The following is a 19,221-nucleotide window of genomic DNA, read 5'->3' as shown; positions in this document are numbered from 1 at the left end:
GTCATGGTGGCCATGAACTCATGTGCCAGTCCAGAGGTTTCACCGAACGACGGCAGGTTAGTCCCGCAAGACAATAAGTCTGGGGAACCCCACCGCCAACCCGGCTACCTCCTGGAGTAGCATAGGCAGGGCTTGTGACACGCAGTTTGCTTCTACTGGCAAAGATCTAGAATAAAATTAGAGACTGTTAACGAAGCTAGAGCCTTTTATGAACAATCCGGCTTGTTTAGACACAATTTATCCTATAGAGAAATTAGAGAAAGAGAAGAGGAGCAAAGGGCGACCTCCAAGGGGGAGGGGGAGGCCCAAGATGCTAAGAAAAAACAATCATAACCACAACAAGATTTGGTGTTAAGCACTAGACTTCAAGAACCCAGAGAAACAAAAAAAATACTATAAATAGAATTGTACTCAGATGTCAATTTTTTTTCCGTAAATGTAAATGGATTGAACCACCCAAGAAAAAGAAAACAGATATTTTCTAAACTTAAACAAAGAGCGCAAATTACTATTTTACATATTAAAAATTCAAACAGAAAGTTATTATAAAATTCAAAACTAAGTAACTTGTTTACCAGTTTAGCCGAGGGGAAAAGAAGAGGGATAACTGTTTATATTGATGAAATGATTGAGGTTAAACAACTTTATAGTGATAAAGAAGGCAGAATTTTAATTTTGCAAGTAAATTTAGAAACAGGACCTCTCGTTATTATATCAATCTACGCCCCAAATTAAAACCAAAAAATATTTTACAAAGAATTACATGAAGAAATAATAATAATAATTATTATTATTATTTATTAGATTTGTATGCCGCCCCTCTCCGGAGACTCGGGGCAGCTAACAGCAATAATAAGACAGCGTACAATAATAATCCAATACTAATAACGATTAAAAACCCATTAATATAAAAACCAAACATACATACAGACATACCATGCATACAATTGTAAAGGCCTAGGGCAGGGGTCAGGAACCTTTTTGGCTAAGAGAGCCGTAAACGCCACATATTTTGAAATATAATTCCGTGAGAGCCGTACGTATCTCCCTTTCTCTCTTTCTTTCTCTCTCTCTTTCTCTCCCCCTCTCTTTGTCTCTTTCTATCTCTTTCTCTCCCTCCCTCTATCTTTCTCTTTTTATCTCTCTCTTTCTCTTTCTCTTTCTCTCTCTCTCTTTCTCCCCCTTCTCTCTGAAGTGGGGAGGGCCGGGTTGGCACCAAGGGAGCTCGAGACGGGGTGCAAAAGCAAACTACTCTGCTGGCCCAGGCCCACATCGGAAGGAAGGAAGGAAGGAATGGTAAAAGGGGCGATCAAGAGAGGAATGGGTGAATGAATGGACGGAGGGTGGGAAGGAAGGAAGGAAAGAGGGAAGGGACAGGAACAGAGGAAGGGTGCAAAGAAAGCAAGGAAAGGTGTGAAAGGGGAGAGTAAGAGAAGAAGGAGTGAAAGAAGGGAATGAGGGAGGAAACAAGGGAGGAAGGAGAAGGAAAGCAAGAAATGGAGGGAGGGAAGGAAGGAAAGAAAGAAAGAAAGAAAGAAAGAAAGGGGGAAGGGACAGGAACAGAGGAAGGAAGCAAGGAAACTTATGAAAGGGGAGAGTAAGAGAGGAAGGACTGAAGGAAGGGAGGGAGGGAAGAAGGTAGGAAGGAGAAAGAAAAGAAGAAATAGAGGAAGGGAAGGTAAAAGAGAGAAAGAAAAAGAGCAAGAAAGAAAGCAAGAAAGAGAGAAAGAAAGAATGAAAGAGAAATAAAAATAGAGAGGGGGAATGAAAGAAATGGAAGGAGGGAAGGAAGGAGAGAAAGAAAGAGAAAGAAAGAAAGCAAGAGAAAGAAAAAAGAATGAAAGAGCAAGAGAGAAAGAGAGAAAGAGAAAGAGAGAAAGAAAGAAAGAAAGAAAGAAAGAAAGGCAACTTCAAAGAAAGGCTCACTGAGCATCTCTCACTCTCTCTCTCTTTCTATCCCTCTTTCTTTCTCTCTCTTCCTTTCTATCTCTCCTCTTCCTTTCTCTCTCCTCTCTCTCCCCCTCTCTTTCTACCCTCCTTTCTCTTCCTTCCTTCTCTCCCTCCCTCCCCTCCCTCCCTCCTTCCTTCCTCTCCATTTCTCTTTCCCTCCCTCTCTTTCCCTTTTCTTTCTTTTGGTCCACTTCTCTCTCTCTCCGCTTCTCCACTTGCCTCCCCCTCGCGCCTCGCCCTTCCCACCCGGCCACCCGCGCGCGCTTACCAGCAGCAGGAATTCAAGTAAGCCCAAAAGAAGCCATTGGCTCCGGGCGGCGTTCATGGCCCCCCCGAACCCCCAGCCCAGCTGGAGCTCCCTCTCACCGCCGCCATCTCCCTGCGACTGCCTGCGGCCGCTGCAGCCCCCCCCTCCCACCGGGCCACAAAGGACATTTGCCGCCGACGCCAGTGAAGCTTCAGCTGGGCGGGGCGCTGCTGGTACTTCCCTCCTGGGGCTCCCGCTCGCAGCTGTCCCCCGGCTTCTGCTCGATGCCGCGGTTTTCGGCGCTGTCCTGCTGTGCCCCAAAGACGGAAGGCGGGAAAAAGGCGAGAAGAATGGAGCTCTCCTTCTTCCTGCCTTCCGTCTTTGGGGCCCAGCAGGACAGCGCCGAAAACCGTGGCATCGAGCAGGAGCCAGGGGACAGCTGCGAGCGGGAGCTCAGTGCTAGGAGCCCTGTCTGCGAGCCAGATACGGCCATCAAAAGAGCCATATCTGGCTCGCGAGCCATAGGTTCCCGACCCCTGGCCTAGGGGGAAAGAGTATCTCAATTCCCCCATGCCTGGCGGCAGAGGTGGGTTTTATGTAGCTTACGAAAGGCAAGGAGGGTGGGGGCAATTCTAATTTCTGTGGGGAGTTGGTTCCAGAGGGCTGGGGCCGCCAGAGAGAAGGCTCTTCCCCTGGGTCCTGCCAAGCGGCATTGTTTAGTTACAGTTTAGAAACTGATCGGCAACCAATGCAGACTGCGGAGTGTTGGTGTAACATGGGCATATTTGGGAAAGCCCATGATTGCTCTCGCAGCTGCATTCTGCACAATCTAAAGTTTCCTAACACTTTTCAAAGGTAGCCCCATGTAGAGAGCGTTACAGTACTCGAGCCTCAAGGTGATGAGGGCATGAGTGACTGTGAGCAGTGACTCCCGGTCTAAATAGTGTTGCAACTGGTGCACCAGGCGAACCACAACCACTCCGTCTTATCCGGGTTGAGTTTGAGTTTGTTGACACCCATCCAGGCCCCAACAGCCTCCAGGCACCGGCACATCACTTCCACTGCTTCGTTGACTGGACATGGGGTGGAGATGTATAACTAGGTATCTTTGGCATATTGATGATACCTCACCCCATGCCCTTGGATGATCTCACCCAGCGGTTTCATGTAGATATTAAATAGCAGGTGGGAGAAGACCGACCCCTGAGGCACCCCACAAGGGAGAGACCTAGAGGTCAACCTCTGACCCCCCCCCACTAACACCGACTGCGACCGACCAGAGAGGTAGGAGGAGAACCACTGAAAAACAGTGCCTCCCACTCCCAACCCCTCCAGCCGGCGCAGAAGGATACCATGGTCGATGGTATCGAAAGCCGCTGAGAGGTCAAGAAGCACCAGGACAGAGGACAAGCCCCTGTCCCGGGCCCGCCAGAGATCATCAGTGCGACCAAAGCAGTTTCCGTGCTGTAGCCGGGCCTGAATCCAGACTGCTGAGGATAATAGAGTTATCTATTGAAAGCATGATTATAATTGGAGACTTTAATCCAACAGCTAACAGTCAAATGGATTATTCAGGTAAAAAGAAAGATAAGAAAAAGAAAACAATCTTACCAACAATATTTTGGAAATTGACTTCAGAATTAACATTGCAATATATATGGTGTGATCACCACCCTACAAACAAACAATACACTTTTTATTCAAATCCGCACAAAATTTGGACTAGAATAGATATGGCATGGATTTCAACCCAGATTTCTGAATATGTTTCAAATATCGAAATTGAAACAAATAATTGGGCAGATCACTATCCACTAATAATTACTTGGAAGGGAAACAAAAAACAGAGACATTGGTGAATGAATAGAAATATTTTGCGAGATCCCCAATATAAAGATTAGATAGAAAAAGAATTTTATAAAATTTAAATAATAATACAGACACTTTACCAGAAAATTTATGGGATACAACCAAAGCATACATACGTGGCATGACAATATCTTACACTGCAAAAAAGAATAAAGAGAAAAAACACCAACTTAGAGGCAGAATTAAAAGTTCTAGAAGTACCATCACAAAGTAGTCAGGGCGAGGATGAGAATAAAAAGAAAAAGCAGTTAGTCAAAGACAAAATAAACTTAGAACAAGAACAGTTAGCAGAAAAATTAAACAGGCCAAACAGGAATACTTTGAACATGCTAATAAACCAGGTCGTTGGTTAGCATTTAAATTAAGAAATCAAAAAGAGGCTAGAATAATTTAAAAAACCTAGAAGATAGTAAAGGCATACTTAGACACAGAACTGATGAAAAGAAGGAGATAGCGTTAGAATTTTATTAAAATGTATACCAAAAAGAAGATATAAACAAAGATAAGACCTTCGACTTTTTAAGTTCAATAGACTTACCTTCCTTAACAGAAACTGAATGCTCCATTTACTCCATTTAAAAGCCCAAAAAAATAGTAAGGCCACCGGCCCTGATGCTATACCGGTGGAATTTTATAAGCTAACTATTAACATACTTATAACAAACATGTTAGAGATCTTTAACAATATAATCTTAGATGGTAAAATTCCTAAAACATAGTCAGAAGCTCTAATAACCTTAATACACAAACCTGATACTGAAAAAGAAAAAATTCAAAACTACAGACCAATTTCATTACTTATAGATTTAAAAACATCATGACTGGAATAATACACAAAGACCAAAACGGTTTTTTACCAGATAGACAGATTAAAAATAATTTGAGGACAATTATAAATACATTAGAATATTATGAACAACACCCAGAAAAGCAAATGACATTAATATTTTTAGACGCAAGAAAGCATTTGATAATGTTGACTGGTCTTTTATGAAATTACAACTTAATAAAATGAATTTTGGAACTAATTTTTTAAATATAATTGATGATATTAATGATTTTTACTTGATTGAAAATAGAGAATATTTAGATTATTTTTCCTTTTTTTCTTTTCTCAAATTGAAATTTAAGATTAATAATTAAGTAAGAAATGTAGATAAGTATTAATTGGCTAAATGTTAGATGGGCTGAAATAATTTTTAAATTTTGGATTAGGTAAATATACTATTTAGGTGGGGGGAGAAATCTGTAATTGGTATATTTTTCTGTTTTGTTTTTAATTTTCTGATTGGCTATACAAAGTTTTCTTGGTTTATCGAAAAATGTATAAAGAAAAAAGGAAGCACTTTGGAATAATGATTAATAAGTTAGAAATATAATTGGTTTGTACTTTTTGAAGGAACATTAAGGAGCGAATTTAATTAAAGGAAAAGTATGTACATGGATGACAACTGTTATGCCGGGCTTCACGTTACAAGTGCCAATTAAGTCTAAAGTGGAAATTCAAACACACACATTTGTAAAGTAAAAAAAGTTGGTTTATCAAAAGGAAAATACTGTCCAAAACACACTTTTAATCAGCCAAAGTGCTCTCCCATACACCACAAGCCTTGAATGCTGTGAAAAACATAAAACAAAAGCAAAGCAGATAAAAGGCAGCTGTGAAGACGTCACAGCCACCCCCTTCAAGAGTTCTCACATTGAAACTTAACTGAGAATTGTTCCACAAGGTCCTTGAAAATCCTGAAGCAGTTCACAAAAGTCTTTGTAAATTCTGAAGCAAAACCACAAGTCTCTCTCTCTCATAAAACGGATAAACTCTGACGCCAAGAGGCAAAAACGCTGGCAATTTATCAGCAGCCCCATTAGCCTAATTGCCCCAGCCACAGGTGTTCTCCCTTATTTCCTATAATACTTGCCCAGTTGTTCTTTCCTTTTCACAAAGCTGCGCCTGCGAGCATCTATGAATCCTTCTTCTGATTCTAATGATGATGATGATGATTCAATAATGGGGTAATTAGCTAATGGGCTGCCTGTAATTACCTCCTCATCCGATGCTGCTTCACTCCCAGAAGCTTTCCTTGATACAGACACTTCACTATCAGAAGCTGTTGACAGTAAAACCGGCCTCTGATAATGTGAGGATTCTCCCACATCAACCCCCACAGTCCTTGGAGCAGGAGCTGGCCCAGAGCCAACCACAACAGACAACATTAGAAAAAAACTTTTGCAACTTTTTTGATGATTGATATTAGTTACTAACAAAATACCGCATTTTATTCATGGAAAATTAGATGGTACACTGTATTATTTGAATGTACGATGAGAGAAAAATTTAAAAAAATTTACTCCCTCACCCAAAAAAGTCCTTCATTCCTCCGTCCCTCCATTAATTTCATTCTTCCTTCCTTCCTTGTTCCCTCCATTTCTTTTTCCTTCCTTCCTTCCTTCTTTCCTTCCTTCCTTCCTTCTTTCCTTCCTTCCTTCCTCTCCTTTTCTTTCTCTCTCTTGTTTTCTCTCTCTCTCTCTCTTTCTCTCTCTCTCTTGCTTTCTCTCGCTCTCTTTCTCCCCCTCTTTCTCTCTCTTTCTCCCTCTCTCTCTCCCTCTTTCTTTCTCTCTTGCTCTCTGTCTGTTGCTCTCTCTATCTCTCTTGCTTTCTCTCTCCCTTTCTCCCCCTCTCTTTCTCTTTCTCTCTCCCTCCCTCTATCTATCCCCCTTTCTCTCTCTCTCTCTTTCTCTCTCTCTCTCTCTTTCTTCCCCTCTCTCTTTCTCTCCCTCCCTCTATCTCTCCCCCTTTCTTTCTCTCTCTCTTTCTCTTTTTCTCTCTCCCGACCCCCCAGACGATCATCGGGCCGGCACCACCAGCATGCGGGGCTTGGATCCGCGCCCCCCCAGACAATCATTGGGGCAGCGCCGGCAGCACGCAGGGCGTGGATCCGTACCCCTCACAGACGATCATCGGGCCGGCACTTGACCATGTGACCATGGATCCGCGCCCCCCCAGACAATCATCGGGCCGGCACCGGCAGCACACAGGGCGTGGATCCACGGGCTTCCCTAGACAATCACCCCCCAGCACTGGCGCGCAACATTCAAAACAAGAAAAATCTTTGCCGGCCTCTGCACTTTCGTCACTCCCCACCTCCACCCCCACCCCCAACTCCAATGCCCGGCTCCGTTGTACGTGGCCTTGGAAAAGGCTGCGCAGGGGGTTGTTTTTGCATGTGCGGCCGCACACCTTAGAGGGAACATTGACACAGAGGCTTTTGGAGGGCATTTTTGGCTTCCAGAGAGCCTCCGGAGGGATGTGGGAGAGTGTTTTTACCTTCCCTCGGCTCCAGGGAAGCCTTTGGAGCTTGGGGAGGGCAAAGCATGAGCCTACTGGGCCCACCAGAAGTTAGGGAAAGGCCGTTTCCAGCCTCCAGAGGGCCCCCAATGGTGGGAGAAGCTTTTTTTGCCCTCCCCAGGCATTGAATTATGGGTGTGGGCACTCATGTGTATGCGATAGCGCACGTGCACACTCTTTCAGCACCTGAGGGAAAAAAGGTTTACCATCATTGGTCTAGACAAAGCAGAGCACTCCCTAAAATTTCTCAGGCTTTCTTCTTCTTGCAGTTGAAGGTCAGACATCTGTACTTTCTCTTTTATAATCCACAAGTTGTTACAGTTGTTGCAATATTTTCCTCTCACCAGTAGATGGTACTGTCCAATTCACAATATGATTCCAGATAACATAGGAACGTAAGAACATAAGAAGAGCCATGCTGAATTGGGCCAAAGCCCATCAAGTCCAGCATTCTATGTCACACAGTGGCCTACCAAGTGTACATGGGAATCTTGAACAAAAAGAGAAGGCAAAACCCTCCCTTTCCCTTGACCCCCAACAAATGGTACCCAAGGGAATCCTGCCTGCCTCAACCAACATTGGACATCCATTTCAATAACCACCGATACCCTTGGCATATGATTGTTAAAAATATCCAATAATTATTTTAAATACACAAAACAAAGGGCTTTCTTTTTCACCAATTTCTTCTTTCTGTTATTTTTATTTCTCCAATTTAAAATTGTATCCAAAGTGAAAGGATAACATCCTTTAAAAAATCTAAACTTAACCTCAAACATTCACTTTAAATGTGTTTAGGGTCATCATCATGTTTGAATACAGCCTTGTGGCCCAGTCTCTGGAGGGGATCATACTCTACTTCAATACTGTCACAGTACATGTTGGTCTTCGTGGTTCTTTTGTTGTAGTGCCAGCAGCCCTAGACCATGACATTCCTACCACCACACTTGACTTTGTCTTTGTATTCCTCGCCTGTACAAACAACCATAAAGCAGATAGGTATAGATAATACAGCAGACCTCCAGAAGTTGCTTTTCTCTTATTAAAGTTTTCCAATATTGCTTTATTCTTCTAGGATGGGGGTTGGCAACATGTGGCTCTAGAGCTACATGCAGCTCTTTGGGTCCTCTCCTACAACTTCCTATTGTATGATCCCAACATTGAGTGGCCCCTCCCGCTTCCCCTGCCCTGAGAAGAGAAGGGCAACTGTGCTGGATGGAGACTTACTCCGTCTTCCTAAGCTGGAGCAAAGCGCTCCTCTATTTGCCTCCTTTTCCAGTCCTTGTTGGTGCTGTGCACACTTTGGCTGCCTGGAGGAAATGTACAAATTTTCTCTGCACCGAGACACTGGCTAGGCTGCCCAGCTACAGCTGATGCTCTCTATTGTAATGGGCTCAAGGAGGAGGAGGGGATGGCATCTCTCCAATTGTGCAGTGTGCTAAGTTTAAGGGCAAGAGCAGCAAGCAGCCATGGAGGCAGCGAGAGGAATATGGGACGCACATGATGAAAGAGCTTCATTTAGATTTTAGATTACTAGAGTTGGAGGGGACTTTGTAGGTCATCTAGTTCAACTCCCTGCTCAAGCAAGAGTCCCTACACCATTTTAGACAAAAGACAGTCCAATCTCCTCTTGAAAGGAAACTCTCACAACCTCTGCAGGCAAGCTGTTCCACTGGTTGATCACTCTGATGGTCCGGAAGTTTCTCCTTATTTCTCGGTTGAATCTATCCTTGGTCAGTTTCCATCCATTGATCCTTGTCTGGCCTTACAGTGCCTTGGAAAACAGTCTGGCCCCCTCCTCTGTGTGGCAGCCCGTCAAGTATTGGGACACTGCTATTCTGTCTCCCCTGGTTCTTCTCTTTGCCAGACTGGTCATGCCCAGTTCCTACAACTCCTCTTCATATGCTATAGTCTTCAGTCCCCTAATCATCCTTGTTGCTCTCCTCTGCATTTTCTCTATCGTTTCAATGTCTTTTTTGTAGTGTGGTGACGAAAAATGGATGCAATATTCTAGGTGTGGGACTAGGAACTGGGGAGCACCTCTGGGGAATTGGGCAAAGGTGTGGGGGATAGAGAGGTCTCCAGCAGAAGGGGACAGGACCAGGGCTTGACCCACCTGAGAAACAAAGACAGGTTGCAGCAGGATAGCCCAGCCAGTTGCCCTCATTGCCACACTGCAGATGATGGTTACATGGTTAATTTTGATAAAAAGCAATGTACAATTATAAAAGATGGTATTGTGTGTGCTAAGGAATGCTAAAGGATAGATTGTACGTCATGAATGACAAGGATAACATTGGCAATGTGACGTGTAAAAAATGAACCTATGCACGACAAGTGTATTCACTATTTTCATAGGATTCTGGGGCATGTTAACTTGGGGGCATTGAGGAAAATGTCAGAAATATGTGCACTGAATGCAAAAAAATGTAATCATTATTTAGAATGTGTGGTTTGCAAGAAGATATAAAGTGAAGAGATATCATGTTCCTAAGTTTAGCAATAGAGTAACAAATAAACCATTTGAGTTAGTACATGGGGATCTGTCAGGACATCATTAATCTCCCCAACAATTCTAAATTCAATTCCATTTATGAATTAATCCAAATCAGTATCACCTACTACATATCTTATTATAATCAATACTTCTAACTATATTAAAACAGATCAGCAATTCCTAAATTCATATATCTAAATAGAAAAAATAATTAAAGTTTAAAAAAGAGCAAATAAACAAATATTCTGTTGTGGTTAGCTCTGGCCCAGCTCCTGCCCCAAGGACTGTGGATGTGGGGGAGACATCCACATACTGTAGGCCTGTTTTGCCCCCGGTGGAATCTGCTGATGAAGGCTCCTCTGACCAAGAAGACATGAGTGATAGGGAGGAGGAGAGTGTGGCAGACAGCTCAGAAGGAGATCAATTATCTAGCTCCTCCTTGGATTCAGAACAAGAGTTAATGATACAGCCACGCATGCGGAGAACGATGCATAGACAACAACAACTGAGAGATTATTATCAAAGAAAATGGGGCCACCTGTGGTTGGGTGGGGCTGTGGTAATTAGTGAGGCTGCTATAAAGAGCAGCCTGTGGGTTTGGCCATTGTGGAGGATTATCTGATCATTGTGTTTCGTGACTGCTTTACTGACTTGGACCTTTTGTGTGCTGATTTTTCCCTGCTTTGAAACTAAACCAGGGCAAAGTGTGTTTCACTTTGTGAAAAAAGAAGGACTGTGAATTACCTCACAGCTGCAAGCTAAGTATCACAGAACTGATAAGGGACTTGTACAAATTACCAGTTTTGTTTGGAGACAAGTGCTCTTTACTATCCCAAAAGAGGGCTTGGTTTTAAGTGAATTTTCATTATAAAGAACATTGTTTTGAATTTTCAAACATGTGTGTGTCTGAAATTGTATCTGTCCATTTTTGGGAGGATTCTACCAGAGAGCTCGACAGAACAGTATAATCCTCCACCTAAGACACATACGGTTCCAGAGAGAAGTGTGAGATTGTTTGTTTCTCTTTTTTCTGGCATTTATCTGATCCTGGCTGCTGGTATGGCAGACATCCAAGCAGTCTTCGACGCTTTGCGGTTGGAGATCCAAGGGCTGACTTAGACAGTGCAACAATTACAGAACCAGGTGGAGGCATTATCTCAGCAGCCTGTCATTCCACCAGTGCAGCCAGCAGCTCCTGCCCCACAGGCCCTGCAAGGAGGAAGTGCCTGAAAAATTCTGGGGTGACAGACACATGTATGCAGCTTTCCTCAGTCAGGTGCAGTTGTTTATAAATGTACAACTGCCCCATTTTGCAAGAGATGCAGAGAAGGTGGCATTCCTCTGCAGTTTGTTGGCCGGCCCTGCTGCTTCCTGGGTGTCTCCATTGCTGGACTGAGATGATCCTATACTGCAGGATTACATTGCCTTTTGCACCCAGTTGCGCCAGCAGATTTCGGATCCGGTGCGGGAGCAGACGGCCACAAGGGCGTTGAAACAGCTGAAACAAGGTTCGCACCCCCTAGTGGAGTATTTAAGTGACTTTCGTAGCCTCAGTGGACAGGTGCAGTGGAATGAGGCCGCCTTGATGGAAGTGTTTCACGATGGCTTGTCAGAGACTATGCTTGATGAGCTGGTGCATGAGGCCCTGCCGGGCACCCTGGGGGAGCTGGAGCAGCATTGTTTGGCCATTGAGGCTCGGCTGCTGGCTTGAGAGGTGCGCCGGGCTGGGCGGTCTTCCCCCTGTGTTTTGGGCATCACGCCAGTGCCTTCTCCACGGCAGGGGGTGTCTGCTATGCCCCTGCCGACCCTGGTTCCTGTACCCCGTCGCTTCCTGCCTGCCCTGCCTTCTCATCTAGTGGATCGTGCCCCTGCCGGAGAGCCCATGGAGGTGAACTTTGTGCGACCCCATTTGTCCCCGGAGGAGAGAGTGCAGAGACATGCGACAGGCCGGTGTTTCTATATCGGGGAGGCAGGACATTTTGAGCATGCCTGTCCCAACAGACGAAGGAGCACGGTTGCTGCCACGGTGTCGACTCCTCCCAGTCCTCCTGTTGCCACGCAGACTCTTGCAGCACAGTTCCCAGAGTCCTCAACCCATGTTCCCACCATGGCTCCAGATCCCTCGATGGCTGTCCCCATGCCCCTGGTTTCCCCACTGGAGGTGCAGTCGGGAAACGAGGGCAGCCTGGCTTGGTGGCAATGCTAGGTTAGGCTGGCATTTCATCGGTTAAAGATTCTTTGCCTAACTACCCCGGAATGTACCGTCACCTCATGATTAATGTCAAGCTCCTGGTGGATCGGCGTACTCAATCGATTTCTGCTCTTGCCCCTGTGGATTCGGGGGCCACAACGAATTTCCTGGATGAGGAGTTTGCACAGAGACATTTGTTGCCTTTGTGTCCTGTGGACCCTCCGTTGACTGTAGAAACCATTGATGGGCGGGTGTTGTTGTCTGGGCCCATCCATTTTCAGACCTTGCCAGTGCGGATCAGCATCGGGACTCATGTGGAGGCATTACAATTTTATGTCACATGGGGCCTCCATTTCCCTCTTGTCTTGGGTTTGTCATGGTTACGGGCGCATGATCCTCAAGTGGTGTGATCGCAAAACATCATCACGTTTCCCAGTTTGCAATGTGTAGACCACCATCGTCACGTGTGTGCCATGCAAGGGCCCGTTATCCCCGCAGCAGTTTTACCAAAGGGCCTCGCTGAGTTTGTGGATGTCTTTAATGAAAAAGAGGCGGACCGCATGCCGCCGCATCGCCACTCGTATGTTGTCACATGTGAATGGTGTCGTGCAGCCAAGTCAGCCACAGGGGCCCCACCCGGACTATTACAGCCATTGCCAACACCCACGAGGCCGTGGGGAGCTGTGTCCATGGACTTTGTCACACACTTGCCCCCCTCATCGCAGTTCACCACAGTCATGGTGGTGATGTACATGTTGACAAAAATGGTCCATTTCATCCCCTGTCACAGGTACCCACATCCCATGACACCACTAAATTGTTTTTGCAACATGTCTTCCAGATCCATGGACTTCCAGATCGAGTTGTGTTGGACCGAGGAACTCAGTTCACGGCACGGTTCTGGAAAGAGCTTATGTCTGCTTTGCAGGTTCAAGTGTGTCTTGCTTCGACCCAGCATTCTCAGACTGATGGGGGAACAGAAAAAACCATTGGCATTCTGGAACAATACCTGCGGTGCTTTGTGTCTGACCGGCAGGCTGATTGGTCACGTTTCCTCCCGGTAGTGGAGTTTGCATTCAATAACTCCCGGCATACGTCCATAAGACTCACGCCCTTTTATGCTAACTATGGCTTCCATCCCCAGTTTTTCCCATTAACCCTGTTAGATTCCCCGGTCCCCGCAGCAGAGGACTTCTTATCAGAACTGCACGCGGTTCATGAGATGGTGAAGCGGTATTTAATTAAGGCCAAAGAGGATTACAAACAGGTGGCAGACCGGTCTCGGCAAGACGTCCTCCCGTTGGCTGTTGGTGACCAGGTGTGGTTATCCACCAAACACATCGCTTCAGAATTACCTCAACGTAAACTGGATCCACGCTTCATGGGCCCTTTCCCGATTGAGAAGGTCATCAATCCGGTGGCCTATCGGCTTACGTTGCCTGCCAACCCGCGGGTTCACCCCGTTTTCCATCATTTCCTTTTGGTACCTGTTTCTCCTGAGTGCCCCCTTCGTCCCAGTGTCCCTTTGTTGCCTGCCCCCTGTGTTTGGGATCATTTGCCCGAGGTCATGGTCCATGCCATCCGGGACTCCCATTGGGTGGACGATTGTTTTCAATATCTTGTGCAATGGGTGGAGAGTGAGCCTGATGATTGTTCGTGGTTGGCGGCTATCCTGGTTGATGCTCCTGTCCTTATCCAAGCATTTCATGCCCAATTTCCCCAGAAACCTCGTCCCTTGCACTGGAGCCAGGGGAGGGGCCTTCCAGGAGGGGATGGTGTTGTGGTTAGTTCTGGCCCAGCTCCTGCCCCAAGGACTGTGGATGTGGGGGAGACATCCACATGCTGCAGGCCTGTTTTGCCCCCGGTGGAATCTGCTGATGAAGGCTCCTCTGACCAAGAAGACATGAGTGACAGGAAGGAGGAGAGTGTGGCAGACAGCTCAGAAGGAGATCAATTATTTAGCTCCTCCTTGGATTCAGAACAAGAGTTAATGATACAGCCACGCATGCGGAGAGCGATGCATAGGCAACAACAACTGAGAGATTATTATCAAGGAAAATGAGGCCACCTGTGGTTGGGTGGGGCTGTGGTAATTAGTGAGGCTGCTATAAAGAGCAGCCTGTGGCTATGTTCCCTCTAATTTTTTTTCAGGGTGGGCGGAAAAGTACAGTGTCTGAGCGGCAGTCCCCTTGGGACTGGGCGGCATAAAAGTACAAATAAATAAATAAATAAATAAATAAATAAAACAAATCCCTTCTTTTTTATTAAAAGAAATTAATAATAAAACAAAACAAAACTCTATTACCATTAAAACTAAAACAACCAGCAAATCCAAAAACATAACTATTAATAAAAACAGGTGAGGGCTGGGGTTTTTTCTCTCTGTTATTATTTAAGTGCTTTTACCATATGCTTTAAATCAAGAGTCACTTCTCTCTCTGTTTCTCTCTCTTTCCTGTCATTCTCTGCCTCAATCATTTTCTCATTTCTCTTCCCCCCCCTCTTTTTTCTATCATTTCTCTCCCTCTCTCTTCCTTCCACTCCTCTCTCTCTCTTGCTTTCTTCCTCTCTCACACTCTCTCTCACTCTCTTCCTCTCTCCTCTCTCACTTTTCTGCCTTGCTCTCTCTCACTCTCTCTTCCTTCCTATCTTCTCTCTCTCTCTTTCTCTCTCTCCCTTCCTTTCTTTCCTTCTCTCTTCCTTCCACTTTTTTCTCTTTGTCTCTCTCTTTTCCTTCCTTCCTCTCTCCCCCTCCCTCTTTTTCCCTCTCTCCCTTTATATTTATCTCTTCCTTCCTTTCTCTCTCCCTCTCGTTCACTTTTCTCTCCCTTCCTTCCTTCCCTCCCTCCTTCTATCCTCTCCTCTTTCCCTCCCTCTCTTTCCCTTCTTTCTCTCCACGTCTCCAGAGGGCAGCTGGCTTTACTGACCGGCACAAGGCTCAAGCCAGCTGCCCAGGAAAGCCAGGAAGGTGCTCCTGGCCCCCCCAGCCGAAAACACAACGGGGGTCTGCCACCACCAGCTTGAGCCTCCCTTTGCTCCACCCCGCTTCGCCTGTCATCCTGGACCTCCGTTGTATTTTCGGGGGGGAGCAGCAGGAAAGCCCTGTGCCCGCCAGGAAAGCCGGCTTTCCAAGAAAGCAGCGCGCTTTTCAAATGCGCTGCTTTCTTGCAACTCTTTCCTGGGCAGGGGGGAGGGAGGAGGCCACTCCCCCCCCAGGAAAGAGGTGCAGGAAAGCAGCATGTTTAAAAGGCGCAGTGCTTTCCCGAAAAGCCGGCTTTCCTGGACAGCACAGGGCTTTCCTGGACAGCACAGGGCTTTCCCGCCGCTCCCCCCCGAAAACACAACGGAGGATGACAGGCAGGGCGCCTCCCTGCCCACCCCCATGGGCTGGCAGGGGGATGGGGAGTGCGCGCCCATGGAAAAGGGTGCGCGGGGGGTATTTTGGGGTTCGCGCGTGCTGACACGCGCACCTTACGGGGAACAATGGCCTGTGGGTTTGGCCATTGTGGAGGATTATCTGATCGTTGTGTTTTGTGTTTTGTGACTGCTTTACTGACTTGGACCTTTTGTGGACCTTTTGTGTGCTGATTTTTCCCCGCTTTGAAACTAAACCTGGGCAAAGTGTGTTTCACTTTGTGAAAAAAGAAGGATTGTGAATTACCTCACAGCTGCAAGCTAAGTATCACAGAACTGATAAAGGACTTGTACAAATTACCAGTTTGTTTGGAGACAAGTGCTCTTTGCTATCCCAAAAAAGGACTTGGTTTTAAGTGAATTTTCATTATAAAGAACATTGTTTTGAATTTTCAAACATGTGTGTGTCTGAAATTGTATCTGTGCATTTTTGGGAGGATTCTACCAGAGAGCTTGACAGAACATATTCCAAGCTTAATCAACCCTTCTCAAACTCCAATTTCTTTAATCTGAGCAGAACTTTTTTTTAATCTCCTTTTAATCCCCTTTTCCATTTTATTCTTTCTATTCTTCCTTCTTTATTTAGAAAAATAAAGGGGTTATTGGATCAAACTTTGGACACTTGACAACGTAGTTATGATGGTGGCAATCTCCCAGGGTTATGTGAACATCTTTTGGGATCTTCTAACAAACAACTGCAGGGATTCACTTAACGTCTGGGGCAAGAAAGGTGGTAAAGTGAGGCAGAACTCACTTAATAACCATCTTACTCAGGAGATAGAAACGTTGGCCTCCATTGGGGTCAGAACAGAAGTTGAGGATTATCTGTCTGACCAGTACACTCTTTTAGAAGCAGATCAGGAGTCCATTTTGAAGCTCCACAGAAAACATCTAGGGGAGAAGGCAGATTGTCCTTAACTTACAACGGTTCATTTACTGACCATTCAAAATTGCAACGGCCCTGAAAAAAATGATTTATGCCCCTTTTTCACATTTACAATCTTTGTAGCAGCCCCACGATCGTGTGATCAAAACCTGGCCACCGTTTCATATTTATGACCGTTGCTGTGTCTTGAGGTCATGTGACCCCCCTTTTGCAACCGTTGCACAAGCAAAGGCAATGGGGGGGAGCCTGATTCGCTTAAAGACCGGGTTTTTAACCGATCCATGCCCAGGCATGAAAGTGTGCCGCTCAGACATTATACTTTTCTGCCCACACCAAAAAAAATTAGAGGGAACATTGCTGTGTGGGCTGCAGAGTTCCAGCTGCCTCTCGGCTGCTCACCACTTTTCCCATTCGCTGGGATCTTCAAGAGTAGGGCAGCAGGCGGAAGACTTATCCTGCATGTGCAGCAGAGTTAAAAGACAAAGTTTAATGGCTCCACCCCAACCCGCCACCTGCCTCCCCTCACTTCATTACAGCAGGCAAAGTAATGAAGGCATGGGGGGAAGGCATGTGATCCAGCCCTAGATACACGAGGCAGTTGTCTAGCCATCTGCCCTGACCCAGCCATGGTACCAAACAGTGAGACAAAGCAAGTGGGCAGGTGGCTGCCCTTTGATTTTCAATCCAATAATCTCTGGGTTTATCCTAATTTGATTTAACATTGTTTCAATGGATAAAATATATAACAGTGGTGATAGGGGGCATACCTGATGTACACCTTTCCAGATCTGGAATGATTCCGTTAGTTCTCCATTGATCATAATTCTAGCAGATTGGGTATGGTAAATGGTTTCTATCATTCTAACAAATTTGGAGCCAAATTTCATTTGTTTTATTAATTCATGCATGAATTTCCATCTCAAATTGTTGAATGCTTTTTGTGCATCTAAAAATGTAAGGGCCATAGCTTTCTCCAAGTGAGCTTCATAGAATTCTAGTATGTCCAGCACTGTCCTTGTATTGTTTCTGAAGTACAGTATCTGCCTGGTAGGAATCCATTTTGATCTGTGTGTATCCTGCTATTTAAAATTGGTTTTATACTATTTGCCATGATGGTCATAAAGATTTTATAGTCTACATTGAGTAAAGATATCGGCCTATAATTTTGTATTCTCTGTTTTTCTAAATTGTTTTTCAGTATCAAACTTACTAGTGCTTCTGTCCAGGATCTTGGTATTACTCCCTGTTCTAAAACTTTGTTATATGTAACTAAATATTTTCTCTAGAGAGTCTTTTAGTTTCTTGTAAAATTCACTTGGTATACCATCCGGTCCCAGTGCTTTATTGTTTTTCTGTCTCATTATTGCATTTTCTAATCCAATTGGGGTTATTTTTTTATTTAATACTGATCGGTCTATTTCTGATATGTCTCCTACATTTATATATGTTTTCAATTGTTCTTCTGCTATATCTTCCCTTTTATATAGTTCCTTAAAGTATTTTACCACAATTTATTTTTTTGCTTCTATTGTAAATTGTTTATTTCCCTTATCGTCTTCTAGAAATTGTATATATTGTTCTTCTTCTTTTTTTAATTTATTGGCTAGCCATCTGCCTACCTTGTTTGCGTTTTTGAAATAGTTTTGTTTGGCTATTCTGATTTTAGAAGCAATCTCGTCCTGTGTCAGCAAGTTAATTCTGTGTTTTATTTTATCTCTCTCCTTTTTTAATTCTTCATCTAGTAAGTCTTTTTGCATTTCTATTTCTATCTGTTTTATTTTATCTTGGTAGTCTTTTAACTGTTTATTTTTAGTTTTCTTCATTTTAGCTGTGTAGGCTATCATCAATCCTGGTCAGTTGGAGGATGATGAAGAACTTGAGGACTCTGATACATATAATGTTTATGAATTTGTGGTGGGCCCAGGGTTACAGGTAGTAGAACAGGTGGGAGGCCAGCCACAGGATGTTGCTATGAGTCCAGAATCTAGCGAGGAAGAATCAGACGTTCGCTGGGTCGATCCTAAATACAGAAGGGTCCAAAAATGTAAGGAACAAGTGTTTGGAAGAAGATATTAAGGGGAGGAATGGGTTAAATACTGGAGTGATGTATTTGGTACGTCAGGGGGTCAGTGGGGAAGAAGGGTGGAGTTTCAATGTTGTAGAACAAAAATGGAAGGTATTCCCGTTCAGCTCCCAAGCAAGCAAACTCATTCTGTGTTATTTTCTAGTCATTTCTGCTGTTTTTGAATCATGCTGTGAGTACATAAATCTTGGTGAACAGAGGAGGCTGGGAGGAATGCGAAAGGAATGTAATTATTTATTTATTTATTTAGATTTGTATGCCGCCCCTCTCCGCAGACTCGGGAGAACAAGAAATGTGCTAGTATGAAGTGTATTTTGAATATGGAAGGAAGAGAATAAAGATGGAGTTTCTTTGTTTCTGAAATACTGCATTTAGTAAAAGTTATTTGTAATAGCTAAAATTCTACCAGAAACCAGAACAATCCCAATGATTTGAAAACTAAAGAATAAAAAGTTTTACTTACACATAAAATGAATTTGGTAGTACAAGAGGAAATAGCCACAAAAATAAAAACCTCAAAGCAAATAATTATAGAGTATTTCCAGGAACTATATAAAAAAGACACAATTGAAAATTGTGATATACAGGCTTATTTAGACCAAGTAAACATTTCAGAAATATCAGAAGCACATAGAGACAAAATGGAAGAGGATACTACAATTTCAGAATTAGAAAGCGCAATTCAAATACAGAAAAATAACAAAACGCCTGGCCCAGATAGGATTCCAGCTGCGTTCT

Source organism: Erythrolamprus reginae, chromosome 1, assembly GCF_031021105.1.
Source record: "Erythrolamprus reginae isolate rEryReg1 chromosome 1, rEryReg1.hap1, whole genome shotgun sequence".
Taxonomy (NCBI): domain Eukaryota; kingdom Metazoa; phylum Chordata; class Lepidosauria; order Squamata; family Dipsadidae; genus Erythrolamprus; species Erythrolamprus reginae.
Note: the sequence above shows the minus strand (reverse complement) of the source record.